Here is a 12,697-nt window from a genome sequence, read left to right on the forward strand (position 1 = left end):
CTGCCACGCGGGAGACCCGGGTCCGATTCCCGGCCAATGCAGCTAAATGTTCAAATATTTTGTTTTGAATCCAGTGCAAAGCTGGCCGGGGCAAGCTGGGCTTTTAGCCCTGTCATGGGTGCGTGCGCATTCTTTAGCTCAGGGCAGCATTGTAGGTGGCTGATAGTTGGTGGGTTCGACCACCTCTTCTGTTGAGTGATGGTTTCTCCAGGTCCATGGCGTCTTTCAACAGAACAATCCTGACAGTACAGCTGAAAAGTGGTGACAAACCTGCCTCTCAAGCTAAGGTTTGAAAAGTGTGGAGGATCTTTGAAGTGCTATAACCATGAGACAATCAGCCAAGACAGAATATTTGTTTCCGTAAGTGGGCGGTGTCAGCCGAGTGGCTGAAAACTGAGACAACGTGGGAATTGGTGGTGCAGTGGTAGAATTCTCGCCTGCCACGCGGGAGACCCGGGTCCGATTCCCGGCCAATGCAGTTTTCCTTTTCCTACGCTTCTCCCCACATGTCATTGTGGTGTTTTAGTCAGGATGTGCTTCCGACCCTCTATCATTATTTTAATTCTGGAGCGAGCTCAGTTGGAAATTCATTTGGAGGTTCTTCGTGAATCTTGTTGTCAGCTTGTTTTAAATGTTCAAATATTTTGTTTTGAACCCAGTGCAAAGCTGGGTCCATTATCTCGTATGGATGTGCGTATTTAGCACAAGAATAGGCCTCGTTAGCGCAGTTGGCAGCGCGTCAGTCTCATAATCTGAAGGTCGTGAGTTCAATCCTCACACGGGGCACTCCTATATTGTTATATTTGCATAAAATCATGGGAGGAAAGTGGCAGACTGAGCCACAGTGTCTGTCAAGTTTCTTCGGTTGTTCGCTACAGCTGCACTTGCTTGGGGTTAGTTGAGGATACTTCAACTTCTCATCCAAGAGGCTTCTTCACTTCGACCCGACAGGTGGGATATTCCAGGTCTTTAGCCCATGTTGGCAAAATACTTGTTGAGAGAGTCACTATGTCAAACAATGCAGGTCGTTCACACCTTAGCCAGTTTAAGCTTGTTGGTTTTACCTGAGTCAAGGTGTGAAAGGCCATGGGTAGGGTCAACGATGATGATAAGCCGGCTGCTATTGTGTGAGTGTTGGAGTTCATCTTTGTTGGACTGTCCATCCTTCTTGGAAGAGAGCTCAGGATAGCATTGTAGGTGGCTGATAGTTGGTGTGTTCGACCACCTCTTCTGTTGAGTGATGGTTTCTCCAGGTCCATGGCGTCTTTCAACAGAACAATCCTGACAGTACAGCTGAAAAGTGGTGACAAACCTGCCTCTCAAGCTAAGATTTGAAAAGTGTGGAGGATCTTTGAAGTGCTATGACCATGAGACAATCAGCCCAGACAGAATATTTGTTTCCGTAAGTGGGCGGTGTCAGCCGAGTGGCTCAAAACTGAGACAACGTGGGCATTGGTGGTTCAGTGGTAGAATTCTCGCCTGCCACGCGGGAGACCCGGGTCCGATTCCCGGCCAATGCAGCTTGACTTTTCCTACGCTTCTCCCTACATGTCACTGTGGTGTTTTAGTCAGGATGTGCTTCCGACCCTCTATCATTATTTTAATTCTGGAGCGAGCTCAGTTGGAAATTCATTTGGAGGTTCTTCATGAATCTTGTTGTCAGCTTGTTCTAAATGTTCAAATATTTTGTTTTGAATCCAGTGCGAAGCTGGCCGGGGCAAGCTGGGCTTTTAGCCCTGTCATGGGTGCGTGCGCATTCTATAGCTCAGGGCAGCATTGTAGGTGGCTGATAGTTGGTGGCTTCGACCACCTCCTCTGTTGAGTGATGGTTTCTCCAGGTCGATGGCGTCTTTCAACAGAACAATCCTGACAGTACAGCTGAAAAGTGGTGACAAACCTGCCTCTCAAGCTAAGGTTTGAAAAGTGTGGAGGATCTTTGAAGTGCTATGACCATGAGACAATCAGCCCAGACAGAATATTTGTTTCCGTAAGTGGGCGGTGTCAGCCGAGTGGCTCAAAACTGAGACAACGTGGGCATTGGTGGTTCAGTGGTAGAATTCTCGCCTGCCACGCGGGAGACCCGGGTCCGATTCCCGGCCAATGCAGCTTGCCTTTTCCTACGCTTCTCCCTACATGTCATTGTGGTGTTTTAGTCAGGATGTGCTTCCGACCCTCTATCATTATTTTAATTCTGGAGCGAGCTCAGTTGGAAATTCATTTGGAGGTTCTTCATGAATCTTGTTGTCAGCTTGTTTTAAATGTTCAAATATTTTGTTTTGAACCCAGTGCAAAGCTGGGTCCATTATCTCGTATGGATGTGCGTATTTAGCACAAGAATAGGCCTCGTTAGCGCAGTTGGCAGCGCGTCAGTCTCATAATCTGAAGGTCGTGAGTTCAATCCTCACACGGGGCACTCCTATATTGTTATATTTGCATAAAATCATGGGAGGAAAGTGGCAGACTGAGCCACAGTGTCTGTCAAGTTTCTTCGGTTGTTCGCTACAGCTGCACTTGCTTGGGGTTAGTTGAGGATACTTCAACTTCTCATCCAAGAGGCTTCTTCACTTCGACTCGACAGGTGGGATATTCCAGGTCTTTAGCCCATGTTGGCAAAATACTTGTTGAGAGAGTCACTATGTCAAACAATGCAGGTCGTTCACACCTTAGCCAGTTTAAGCTTGTTGGTTTTACCTGAGTCAAGGTGTGAAAGGCCATGGTTAGGGTCAACGATGATGATAAGCCGGCTGCTATTGTGTGAGTGTTGGAGTTCATCTTTGTTGGACTGTCCATCCTTCTTGGAAGAGAGCTCAGGATAGCATTGTAGGTGGCTGATAGTTGGTGTGTTCGACCACCTCTTCTGTTGAGTGATGGTTTCTCCAGGTCCATGGCGTCTTTCAACAGAACAATCCTGACAGTACAGCTGAAAAGTGGTGACAAACCTGCCTCTCAAGCTAAGATTTGAAAAGTGTGGAGGATCTTTGAAGTGCTATGACCATGAGACAATCAGCCCAGACAGAATATTTGTTTCCTTAAGTGGGCGGTGTCAGCCGAGTGGCTCAAAACTGAGACAACGTGTGCATTGGTGGTTCAGTGGTAGAATTCTTGCCTGCCACGCGGGAGACCCGGGTCCGATTCCCGGCCAATGCAGCTAAATGTTCAAATATTTTGTTTTGAATCCAGTGCAAAGCTGGCCGGGGCAAGCTGGGCTTTTAGCCCTGTCATGGGTGCGTGCGCATTCTATAGCTCAGGGCAGCATTGTAGGTGGCTGATAGTTGGTGGCTTCGACCACCTCCTCTGTTGAGTGATGGTTTCTCCAGGTCCATGGCGTCTTTCAACAGAACAATCCTGACAGTACAGCTGAAAAGTGGTGACAAACCTGCCTCTCAAGCTAAGATTTGAAAAGTGTGGAGGATCTTTGAAGTGCTATGACCATGAGACAATCAGCCCAGACAGAATATTTGTTTCCTAAGTGGGCGGTGTCAGCCGAGTGGCTCAAAACTGAGACAACGTGTGCATTGGTGGTTCAGTGGTAGAATTCTCGCCTGCCACGCGGGAGACCCGGGTCCGATTCCCGGCCAATGCAGCTAAATGTTCAAATATTTTGTTTTGAATCCAGTGCAAAGCTGGCCGGGGCAAGCTGGGCTTTTAGCCCTGTCATGGGTGCGTGCGCATTCTATAGCTCAGGGCAGCATTGTAGGTGGCTGATAGTTGGTGGCTTCGACCACCTCCTCTGTTGAGTGATGGTTTCTCCAGGTCCATGGCGTCTTTCAACAGAACAATCCTGACAGTACAGCTGAAAAGTGGTGACAAACCTGCCTCTCAAGCTAAGGTTTGAAAAGTGTGGAGGATCTTTGAAGTGCTATAACCATGAGACAATCAGCCAAGACAGAATATTTGTTTCCGTAAGTGGGCGGTGTCAGCCGAGTGGCTGAAAACTGAGACAACGTGGGCATTGGTGGTTCAGTGGTAGAATTCTCGCCTGCCACACGGGAGACCCGGGTCCGATTCCCGGCCAATGCAGTTTTCCTTTTCCTACGCTTCTCCCCACATGTCATTGTGGTGTTTTAGTCAGGATGTGCTTCCGACCCTCTATCATTATTTTAATTCTGGAGCGAGCTCAGTTGGAAATTCATTTGGAGGTTCTTCATGAATCTTGTTGTCAGCTTGTTTTAAATGTTCAAATATTTTGTTTTGAACCCAGTGCAAAGCTGGGTCCATTATCTCGTATGGATGTGCGTATTTAGCACAAGAATAGGCCTCGTTAGCGCAGTTGGCAGCGCGTCAGTCTCATAATCTGAAGGTCGTGAGTTCAATCCTCACACGGGGCACTCCTATATTGTTATATTTGCATAAAATCATGGGAGGAAAGTGGCAGACTGAGCCACAGTGTCTGTCAAGTTTCTTCGGTTGTTCGCTACAGCTGCACTTGCTTGGGGTTAGTTGAGGATACTTCAACTTCTCATCCAAGAGGCTTCTTCACTTCGACTCGACAGGTGGGATATTCCAGGTCTTTAGCCCATGTTGGCAAAATACTTGTTGAGAGAGTCACTATGTCAAACAATGCAGGTCGTTCACACCTTAGCCAGTTTAAGCTTGTTGGTTTTACCTGAGTCAAGGTGTGAAAGGCCATGGTTAGGGTCAACGATGATGATAAGCCGGCTGCTATTGTGTGAGTGTTGGAGTTCATCTTTGTTGGACTGTCCATCCTTCTTGGAAGAGAGCTCAGGATAGCATTGTAGGTGGCTGATAGTTGGTGTGTTCGACCACCTCTTCTGTTGAGTGATGGTTTCTCCAGGTCCATGGCGTCTTTCAACAGAACAATCCTGACAGTACAGCTGAAAAGTGGTGACAAACCTGCCTCTCAAGCTAAGATTTGAAAAGTGTGGAGGATCTTTGAAGTGCTATGACCATGAGACAATCAGCCCAGACAGAATATTTGTTTCCTTAAGTGGGCGGTGTCAGCCGAGTGGCTCAAAACTGAGACAACGTGTGCATTGGTGGTTCAGTGGTAGAATTCTCGCCTGCCACGCGGGAGACCCGGGTCCGATTCCCGGCCAATGCAGCTAAATGTTCAAATATTTTGTTTTGAATCCAGTGCGAAGCTGGCCGGGGCAAGCTGGGCTTTTAGCCCTGTCATGGGTGTGTGCGCATTCTATAGCTCAGGGCAGCATTGTAGGTGGCTGATAGTTGGTGGCTTCGACCACCTCCTCTGTTGAGTGATGGTTTCTCCAGGTCCATGGCGTCTTTCAACAGAACAATCCTGACAGTACAGCTGAAAAGTGGTGACAAACCTGCCTCTCAAGCTAAGGTTTGAAAAGTGTGGAGGATCTTTGAAGTGCTATAACCATGAGACAATCAGCCAAGACAGAATATTTGTTTCCGTAAGTGGGCGGTGTCAGCCGAGTGGCTGAAAACTGAGACAACGTGGGCATTGGTGGTTCAGTGGTAGAATTCTCGCCTGCCACGCGGGAGACCCGGGTCCGATTCCCGGCCAATGCAGTTTTCCTTTTCCTACGCTTCTCCCCACATGTCATTGTGGTGTTTTAGTCAGGATGTGCTTCCGACCCTCTATCATTATTTTAATTCTGGAGCGAGCTCAGTTGGAAATTCATTTGGAGGTTCTTCATGAATCTTGTTGTCAGCTTGTTTTAAATGTTCAAATATTTTGTTTTGAACCCAGTGCAAAGCTGGGTCCATTATCTCGTATGGATGTGCGTATTTAGCACAAGAATAGGCCTCGTTAGCGCAGTTGGCAGCGCGTCAGTCTCATACATCTGAAGGTCGTGAGTTCAGCCCAGACAGAATATTTGTTTCCTAAGTGGGCGGTGTCAGCCGAGTGGCTCAAAACTGAGACAACGTGGGCATTGGTGGTTCAGTGGTAGAATTCTCGCCTGCCACGCGGGAGACCCGGGTCCGATTCCCGGCCAATGCAGCTACGCTTCTCCCTACATGTCATTGTGGTGTTTTAGTCAGGATGTGCTTCCGACCCTCTATCATTATCTGGAGCGAGCTGTTGGAGGAGGTTCTTCATGAATCTTGTTGTCAGCTTGTTTTAAATGTTCAAATATTTTGTTTTGAACCCAGTGCAAAGCTGGGTCCATTATCTCGTATGGATGTGCGTATTTAGCACAAGAATAGGCCTCGTTAGCGCAGTTGGCAGCGCGTCAGTCTCATAATCTGAAGGTCGTGAGTTCAATCCTCACACGGGGCACTCCTATATTGTTATATTTGCATAAAATCATGGGAGGAAAGTGGCAGACTGAGCCACAGTGTCTGTCAAGTTTCTTCGGTTGTTCGCTACAGCTGCACTTGCTTGGGGTTAGTTGAGGATACTTCAACTTCTCATCCAAGAGGCTTCTTCACTTCGACTCGACAGGTGGGATATTCCAGGTCTTTAGCCCATGTTGGCAAAATACTTGTTGAGAGAGTCACTATGTCAAACAATGCAGGTCGTTCACACCTTAGCCAGTTTAAGCTTGTTGGTTTTACCTGAGTCAAGGTGTGAAAGGCCATGGTTAGGGTCAACGATGATGATAAGCCGGCTGCTATTGTGTGAGTGTTGGAGTTCATCTTTGTTGGACTGTCCATCCTTCTTGGAAGAGAGCTCAGGATAGCATTGTAGGTGGCTGATAGTTGGTGTGTTCGACCACCTCTTCTGTTGAGTGATGGTTTCTCCAGGTCCATGGCGTCTTTCAACAGAACAATCCTGACAGTACAGCTGAAAAGTGGTGACAAACCTGCCTCTCAAGCTAAGATTTGAAAAGTGTGGAGGATCTTTGAAGTGCTATGACCATGAGACAATCAGCCCAGACAGAATATTTGTTTCCGTAAGTGGGCGGTGTCAGCCGAGTGGCTCAAAACTGAGACAACGTGGGCATTGGTGGTTCAGTGGTAGAATTCTCGCCTGCCACGCGGGAGACCCGGGTCCGATTCCCGGCCAATGCAGCTTGACTTTTCCTACGCTTCTCCCTACATGTCACTGTGGTGTTTTAGTCAGGATGTGCTTCCGACCCTCTATCATTATTTTAATTCTGGAGCGAGCTCAGTTGGAAATTCATTTGGAGGTTCTTCATGAATCTTGTTGTCAGCTTGTTCTAAATGTTCAAATATTTTGTTTTGAATCCAGTGCGAAGCTGGCCGGGGCAAGCTGGGCTTTTAGCCCTGTCATGGGTGCGTGCGCATTCTATAGCTCAGGGCAGCATTGTAGGTGGCTGATAGTTGGTGGCTTCGACCACCTCCTCTGTTGAGTGATGGTTTCTCCAGGTCGATGGCGTCTTTCAACAGAACAATCCTGACAGTACAGCTGAAAAGTGGTGACAAACCTGCCTCTCAAGCTAAGGTTTGAAAAGTGTGGAGGATCTTTGAAGTGCTATGACCATGAGACAATCAGCCCAGACAGAATATTTGTTTCCGTAAGTGGGCGGTGTCAGCCGAGTGGCTCAAAACTGAGACAACGTGGGCATTGGTGGTTCAGTGGTAGAATTCTCGCCTGCCACGCGGGAGACCCGGGTCCGATTCCCGGCCAATGCAGCTTGCCTTTTCCTACGCTTCTCCCTACATGTCATTGTGGTGTTTTAGTCAGGATGTGCTTCCGACCCTCTATCATTATTTTAATTCTGGAGCGAGCTCAGTTGGAAATTCATTTGGAGGTTCTTCATGAATCTTGTTGTCAGCTTGTTTTAAATGTTCAAATATTTTGTTTTGAACCCAGTGCAAAGCTGGGTCCATTATCTCGTATGGATGTGCGTATTTGGCACAAGAATAGGCCTCGTTAGCGCAGTTGGCAGCGCGTCAGTCTCATAATCTGAAGGTCGTGAGTTCAATCCTCACACGGGGCACTCCTATATTGTTATATTTGCATAAAATCATGGGAGGAAAGTGGCAGACTGAGCCACAGTGTCTGTCAAGTTTCTTCGGTTGTTCGCTACAGCTGCACTTGCTTGGGGTTAGTTGAGGATACTTCAACTTCTCATCCAAGAGGCTTCTTCACTTCGACTCGACAGGTGGGATATTCCAGGTCTTTAGCCCATGTTGGCAAAATACTTGTTGAGAGAGTCACTATGTCAAACAATGCAGGTCGTTCACACCTTAGCCAGTTTAAGCTTGTTGGTTTTACCTGAGTCAAGGTGTGAAAGGCCATGGTTAGGGTCAACGATGATGATAAGCCGGCTGCTATTGTGTGAGTGTTGGAGTTCATCTTTGTTGGACTGTCCATCCTTCTTGGAAGAGAGCTCAGGATAGCATTGTAGGTGGCTGATAGTTGGTGGCTTCGACCACCTCTTCTGTTGAGTGATGGTTTCTCCAGGTCCATGGCGTCTTTCAACAGAACAATCCTGACAGTACAGCTGAAAAGTGGTGACAAACCTGCCTCTCAAGCTAAGATTTGAAAAGTGTGGAGGATCTTTGAAGTGCTATGACCATGAGACAATCAGCCCAGACAGAATATTTGTTTCCGTAAGTGGGCGGTGTCAGCCGAGTGGCTCAAAACTGAGACAACGTGTGCATTGGTGGTTCAGTGGTAGAATTCTCGCCTGCCACGCGGGAGACCCGGGTCCGATTCCCGGCCAATGCAGCTAAATGTTCAAATATTTTGTTTTGAATCCAGTGCAAAGCTGGCCGGGGCAAGCTGGGCTTTTAGCCCTGTCATGGGTGCGTGCGCATTCTATAGCTCAGGGCAGCATTGTAGGTGGCTGATAGTTGGTGGCTTCGACCACCTCTTCTGTTGAGTGATGGTTTCTCCAGGTCCATGGCGTCTTTCAACAGAACAATCCTGACAGTACAGCTGAAAAGTGGTGACAAACCTGCCTCTCAAGCTAAGATTTGAAAAGTGTGGAGGATCTTTGAAGTGCTATGACCATGAGACAATCAGCCCAGACAGAATATTTGTTTCCTTAAGTGGGCGGTGTCAGCCGAGTGGCTCAAAACTGAGACAACGTGTGCATTGGTGGTTCAGTGGTAGAATTCTTGCCTGCCACGCGGGAGACCCGGGTCCGATTCCCGGCCAATGCAGCTAAATGTTCAAATATTTTGTTTTGAATCCAGTGCAAAGCTGGCCGGGGCAAGCTGGGCTTTTAGCCCTGTCATGGGTGCGTGCGCATTCTATAGCTCAGGGCAGCATTGTAGGTGGCTGATAGTTGGTGGCTTCGACCACCTCCTCTGTTGAGTGATGGTTTCTCCAGGTCCATGGCGTCTTTCAACAGAACAATCCTGACAGTACAGCTGAAAAGTGGTGACAAACCTGCCTCTCAAGCTAAGGTTTGAAAAGTGTGGAGGATCTTTGAAGTGCTATAACCATGAGACAATCAGCCAAGACAGAATATTTGTTTCCGTAAGTGGGCGGTGTCAGCCGAGTGGCTGAAAACTGAGACAACGTGGGCATTGGTGGTTCAGTGGTAGAATTCTCGCCTGCCACGCGGGAGACCCGGGTCCGATTCCCGGCCAATGCAGTTTTCCTTTTCCTACGCTTCTCCCCACATGTCATTGTGGTGTTTTAGTCAGGATGTGCTTCCGACCCTCTATCATTATTTTAATTCTGGAGCGAGCTCAGTTGGAAATTCATTTGGAGGTTCTTCATGAATCTTGTTGTCAGCTTGTTTTAAATGTTCAAATATTTTGTTTTGAACCCAGTGCAAAGCTGGGTCCATTATCTCGTATGGATGTGCGTATTTAGCACAAGAATAGGCCTCGTTAGCGCAGTTGGCAGCGCGTCAGTCTCATAATCTGAAGGTCGTGAGTTCAATCCTCACACGGGGCACTCCTATATTGTTATATTTGCATAAAATCATGGGAGGAAAGTGGCAGACTGAGCCACAGTGTCTGTCAAGTTTCTTCGGTTGTTCGCTACAGCTGCACTTGCTTGGGGTTAGTTGAGGATACTTCAACTTCTCATCCAAGAGGCTTCTTCACTTCGACTCGACAGGTGGGATATTCCAGGTCTTTAGCCCATGTTGGCAAAATACTTGTTGAGAGAGTCACTATGTCAAACAATGCAGGTCGTTCACACCTTAGCCAGTTTAAGCTTGTTGGTTTTACCTGAGTCAAGGTGTGAAAGGCCATGGTTAGGGTCAACGATGATGATAAGCCGGCTGCTATTGTGTGAGTGTTGGAGTTCATCTTTGTTGGACTGTCCATCCTTCTTGGAAGAGAGCTCAGGATAGCATTGTAGGTGGCTGATAGTTGGTGTGTTCGACCACCTCTTCTGTTGAGTGATGGTTTCTCCAGGTCCATGGCGTCTTTCAACAGAACAATCCTGACAGTACAGCTGAAAAGTGGTGACAAACCTGCCTCTCAAGCTAAGATTTGAAAAGTGTGGAGGATCTTTGAAGTGCTATGACCATGAGACAATCAGCCCAGACAGAATATTTGTTTCCGTAAGTGGGCGGTGTCAGCCGAGTGGCTCAAAACTGAGACAACGTGGGCATTGGTGGTTCAGTGGTAGAATTCTCGCCTGCCACGCGGGAGACCCGGGTCCGATTCCCGGCCAATGCAGCTTGACTTTTCCTACATGTCACTGTGGTGTTTTAGTCAGGATGTGCTTCCGACCCTCTATCATTATTTTAATTCTGGAGCGAGCTCAGTTGGAAATTCATTTGGAGGTTCTTCATGAATCTTGTTGTCAGCTTGTTCTAAATGTTCAAATATTTTGTTTTGAATCCAGTGCGAAGCTGGCCGGGGCAAGCTGGGCTTTTAGCCCTGTCATGGGTGCGTGCGCATTCTATAGCTCAGGGCAGCATTGTAGGTGGCTGATAGTTGGTGGCTTCGACCACCTCCTCTGTTGAGTGATGGTTTCTCCAGGTCGATGGCGTCTTTCAACAGAACAATCCTGACAGTACAGCTGAAAAGTGGTGACAAACCTGCCTCTCAAGCTAAGGTTTGAAAAGTGTGGAGGATCTTTGAAGTGCTATGACCATGAGACAATCAGCCAAGACAGAATATTTGTTTCCGTAAGTGGGCGGTGTCAGCCGAGTGGCTGAAAACTAGACAACGTGGGCATTGGTGGTTCAGTGGTAGAATTCTCGCCTGCCACGCGGGAGACCCGGGTCCGATTCCCGGCCAATGCAGTTTTCCTTTTCCTACGCTTCTCCCCACATGTCATTGTGGTGTTTTAGTCAGGATGTGCTTCCGACCCTCTATCATTATTTTAATTCTGGAGCGAGCTCAGTTGGAAATTCATTTGGAGGTTCTTCATGAATCTTGTTGTCAGCTTGTTTTAAATGTTCAAATATTTTGTTTTGAACCCAGTGCAAAGCTGGGTCCATTATCTCGTATGGATGTGCGTATTTAGCACAAGAATAGGCCTCGTTAGCGCAGTTGGCAGCGCGTCAGTCTCATAATCTGAAGGTCGTGAGTTCAATCCTCACACGGGGCACTCCTATATTGTTATATTTGCATAAAATCATGGGAGGAAAGTGGCAGACTGAGCCACAGTGTCTGTCAAGTTTCTTCGGTTGTTCGCTACAGCTGCACTTGCTTGGGGTTAGTTGAGGATACTTCAACTTCTCATCCAAGAGGCTTCTTCACTTCGACTCGACAGGTGGGATATTCCAGGTCTTTAGCCCATGTTGGCAAAATACTTGTTGAGAGAGTCACTATGTCAAACAATGCAGGTCGTTCACACCTTAGCCAGTTTAAGCTTGTTGGTTTTACCTGAGTCAAGGTGTGAAAGGCCATGGTTAGGGTCAACGATGATGATAAGCCGGCTGCTATTGTGTGAGTGTTGGAGTTCATCTTTGTTGGACTGTCCATCCTTCTTGGAAGAGAGCTCAGGATAGCATTGTAGGTGGCTGATAGTTGGTGTGTTCGACCACCTCTTCTGTTGAGTGATGGTTTCTCCAGGTCCATGGCGTCTTTCAACAGAACAATCCTGACAGTACAGCTGAAAAGTGGTGACAAACCTGCCTCTCAAGCTAAGATTTGAAAAGTGTGGAGGATCTTTGAAGTGCTATGACCATGAGACAATCAGCCCAGACAGAATATTTGTTTCCTTAAGTGGGCGGTGTCAGCCGAGTGGCTCAAAACTGAGACAACCTGTGCATTGGTGGTTCAGTGGTAGAATTCTTGCCTGCCACACGGGAGACCCGGGTCCGATTCCCGGCCAATGCAGCTAAATGTTCAAATATTTTGTTTTGAATCCAGTGCAAAGCTGGCCGGGGCAAGCTGGGCTTTTAGCCCTGTCATGGGTGCGTGCGCATTCTATAGCTCAGGGCAGCATTGTAGGTGGCTGATAGTTGGTGGCTTCGACCACCTCCTCTGTTGAGTGATGGTTTCTCCAGGTCCATGGCGTCTTTCAACAGAACAATCCTGACAGTACAGCTGAAAAGTGGTGACAAACCTGCCTCTCAAGCTAAGGTTTGAAAAGTGTGGAGGATCTTTGAAGTGCTATAACCATGAGACAATCAGCCAAGACAGAATATTTGTTTCCGTAAGTGGGCGGTGTCAGCCGAGTGGCTGAAAACTGAGACAACGTGGGAATTGGTGGTTCAGTGGTAGAATTCTCGCCTGCCACGCGGGAGACCCGGGTCCGATTCCCGGCCAATGCAGTTTTCCTTTTCCTACGCTTCTCCCCACATGTCATTGTGGTGTTTTAGTCAGGATGTGCTTCCGACCCTCTATCATTATTTTAATTCTGGAGCGAGCTAAGTTGGAAATTCATTTGGAGGTTCTTCATGAATCTTGTTGTCAGCTTGTTTTAAATGTT

General features: G+C 47.7%; 24 non-coding genes across 24 annotated transcripts; all 24 read left to right on the forward strand.

The window, feature by feature from the left end:
• The first annotated feature begins 713 nt into the window (after positions 1 to 713).
• On the forward strand, positions 714 to 786 carry trnam-cau. Its single transcript has one exon. It is a non-coding gene; the product is annotated as a tRNA-Met (tRNA).
• A 663-nt stretch (positions 787 to 1,449) lies between these two features.
• Positions 1,450 to 1,520, forward strand: trnag-gcc. Its single transcript has one exon. It is a non-coding gene; the product is annotated as a tRNA-Gly (tRNA).
• A 514-nt stretch (positions 1,521 to 2,034) lies between these two features.
• trnag-gcc lies at positions 2,035 to 2,105 on the forward strand. The gene has a single exon. It is a non-coding gene; the product is annotated as a tRNA-Gly (tRNA).
• A 235-nt stretch (positions 2,106 to 2,340) lies between these two features.
• Positions 2,341 to 2,413, forward strand: trnam-cau. The gene has a single exon. It is a non-coding gene; the product is annotated as a tRNA-Met (tRNA).
• A 663-nt stretch (positions 2,414 to 3,076) lies between these two features.
• On the forward strand, positions 3,077 to 3,147 carry trnag-gcc. Its single transcript has one exon. It is a non-coding gene; the product is annotated as a tRNA-Gly (tRNA).
• Positions 3,148 to 3,512: 365 nt separating this feature from the next.
• On the forward strand, positions 3,513 to 3,583 carry trnag-gcc. Its single transcript has one exon. It is a non-coding gene; the product is annotated as a tRNA-Gly (tRNA).
• Positions 3,584 to 3,949: 366 nt separating this feature from the next.
• Positions 3,950 to 4,020, forward strand: trnag-gcc. The gene has a single exon. It is a non-coding gene; the product is annotated as a tRNA-Gly (tRNA).
• Positions 4,021 to 4,255: 235 nt separating this feature from the next.
• trnam-cau lies at positions 4,256 to 4,328 on the forward strand. The gene has a single exon. It is a non-coding gene; the product is annotated as a tRNA-Met (tRNA).
• A 663-nt stretch (positions 4,329 to 4,991) lies between these two features.
• Positions 4,992 to 5,062, forward strand: trnag-gcc. Its single transcript has one exon. It is a non-coding gene; the product is annotated as a tRNA-Gly (tRNA).
• A 366-nt stretch (positions 5,063 to 5,428) lies between these two features.
• Positions 5,429 to 5,499, forward strand: trnag-gcc. Its single transcript has one exon. It is a non-coding gene; the product is annotated as a tRNA-Gly (tRNA).
• A 362-nt stretch (positions 5,500 to 5,861) lies between these two features.
• Positions 5,862 to 5,932, forward strand: trnag-gcc. Its single transcript has one exon. It is a non-coding gene; the product is annotated as a tRNA-Gly (tRNA).
• Positions 5,933 to 6,138: 206 nt separating this feature from the next.
• On the forward strand, positions 6,139 to 6,211 carry trnam-cau. The gene has a single exon. It is a non-coding gene; the product is annotated as a tRNA-Met (tRNA).
• Positions 6,212 to 6,874: 663 nt separating this feature from the next.
• On the forward strand, positions 6,875 to 6,945 carry trnag-gcc. The gene has a single exon. It is a non-coding gene; the product is annotated as a tRNA-Gly (tRNA).
• A 514-nt stretch (positions 6,946 to 7,459) lies between these two features.
• On the forward strand, positions 7,460 to 7,530 carry trnag-gcc. The gene has a single exon. It is a non-coding gene; the product is annotated as a tRNA-Gly (tRNA).
• Positions 7,531 to 7,765: 235 nt separating this feature from the next.
• trnam-cau lies at positions 7,766 to 7,838 on the forward strand. The gene has a single exon. It is a non-coding gene; the product is annotated as a tRNA-Met (tRNA).
• A 663-nt stretch (positions 7,839 to 8,501) lies between these two features.
• On the forward strand, positions 8,502 to 8,572 carry trnag-gcc. Its single transcript has one exon. It is a non-coding gene; the product is annotated as a tRNA-Gly (tRNA).
• A 366-nt stretch (positions 8,573 to 8,938) lies between these two features.
• On the forward strand, positions 8,939 to 9,009 carry trnag-gcc. The gene has a single exon. It is a non-coding gene; the product is annotated as a tRNA-Gly (tRNA).
• Positions 9,010 to 9,375: 366 nt separating this feature from the next.
• On the forward strand, positions 9,376 to 9,446 carry trnag-gcc. Its single transcript has one exon. It is a non-coding gene; the product is annotated as a tRNA-Gly (tRNA).
• Positions 9,447 to 9,681: 235 nt separating this feature from the next.
• trnam-cau lies at positions 9,682 to 9,754 on the forward strand. The gene has a single exon. It is a non-coding gene; the product is annotated as a tRNA-Met (tRNA).
• Positions 9,755 to 10,417: 663 nt separating this feature from the next.
• On the forward strand, positions 10,418 to 10,488 carry trnag-gcc. Its single transcript has one exon. It is a non-coding gene; the product is annotated as a tRNA-Gly (tRNA).
• Positions 10,489 to 10,989: 501 nt separating this feature from the next.
• trnag-gcc lies at positions 10,990 to 11,060 on the forward strand. Its single transcript has one exon. It is a non-coding gene; the product is annotated as a tRNA-Gly (tRNA).
• Positions 11,061 to 11,295: 235 nt separating this feature from the next.
• trnam-cau lies at positions 11,296 to 11,368 on the forward strand. The gene has a single exon. It is a non-coding gene; the product is annotated as a tRNA-Met (tRNA).
• Positions 11,369 to 12,031: 663 nt separating this feature from the next.
• Positions 12,032 to 12,102, forward strand: trnag-gcc. The gene has a single exon. It is a non-coding gene; the product is annotated as a tRNA-Gly (tRNA).
• A 366-nt stretch (positions 12,103 to 12,468) lies between these two features.
• Positions 12,469 to 12,539, forward strand: trnag-gcc. Its single transcript has one exon. It is a non-coding gene; the product is annotated as a tRNA-Gly (tRNA).
• Positions 12,540 to 12,697: the final 158 nt, after the last annotated feature.

This window comes from Solea senegalensis, unplaced genomic scaffold (genome assembly GCF_019176455.1).
Source record: "Solea senegalensis isolate Sse05_10M unplaced genomic scaffold, IFAPA_SoseM_1 scf7180000017568, whole genome shotgun sequence".
NCBI lineage: Eukaryota > Metazoa > Chordata > Actinopteri > Pleuronectiformes > Soleidae > Solea > Solea senegalensis.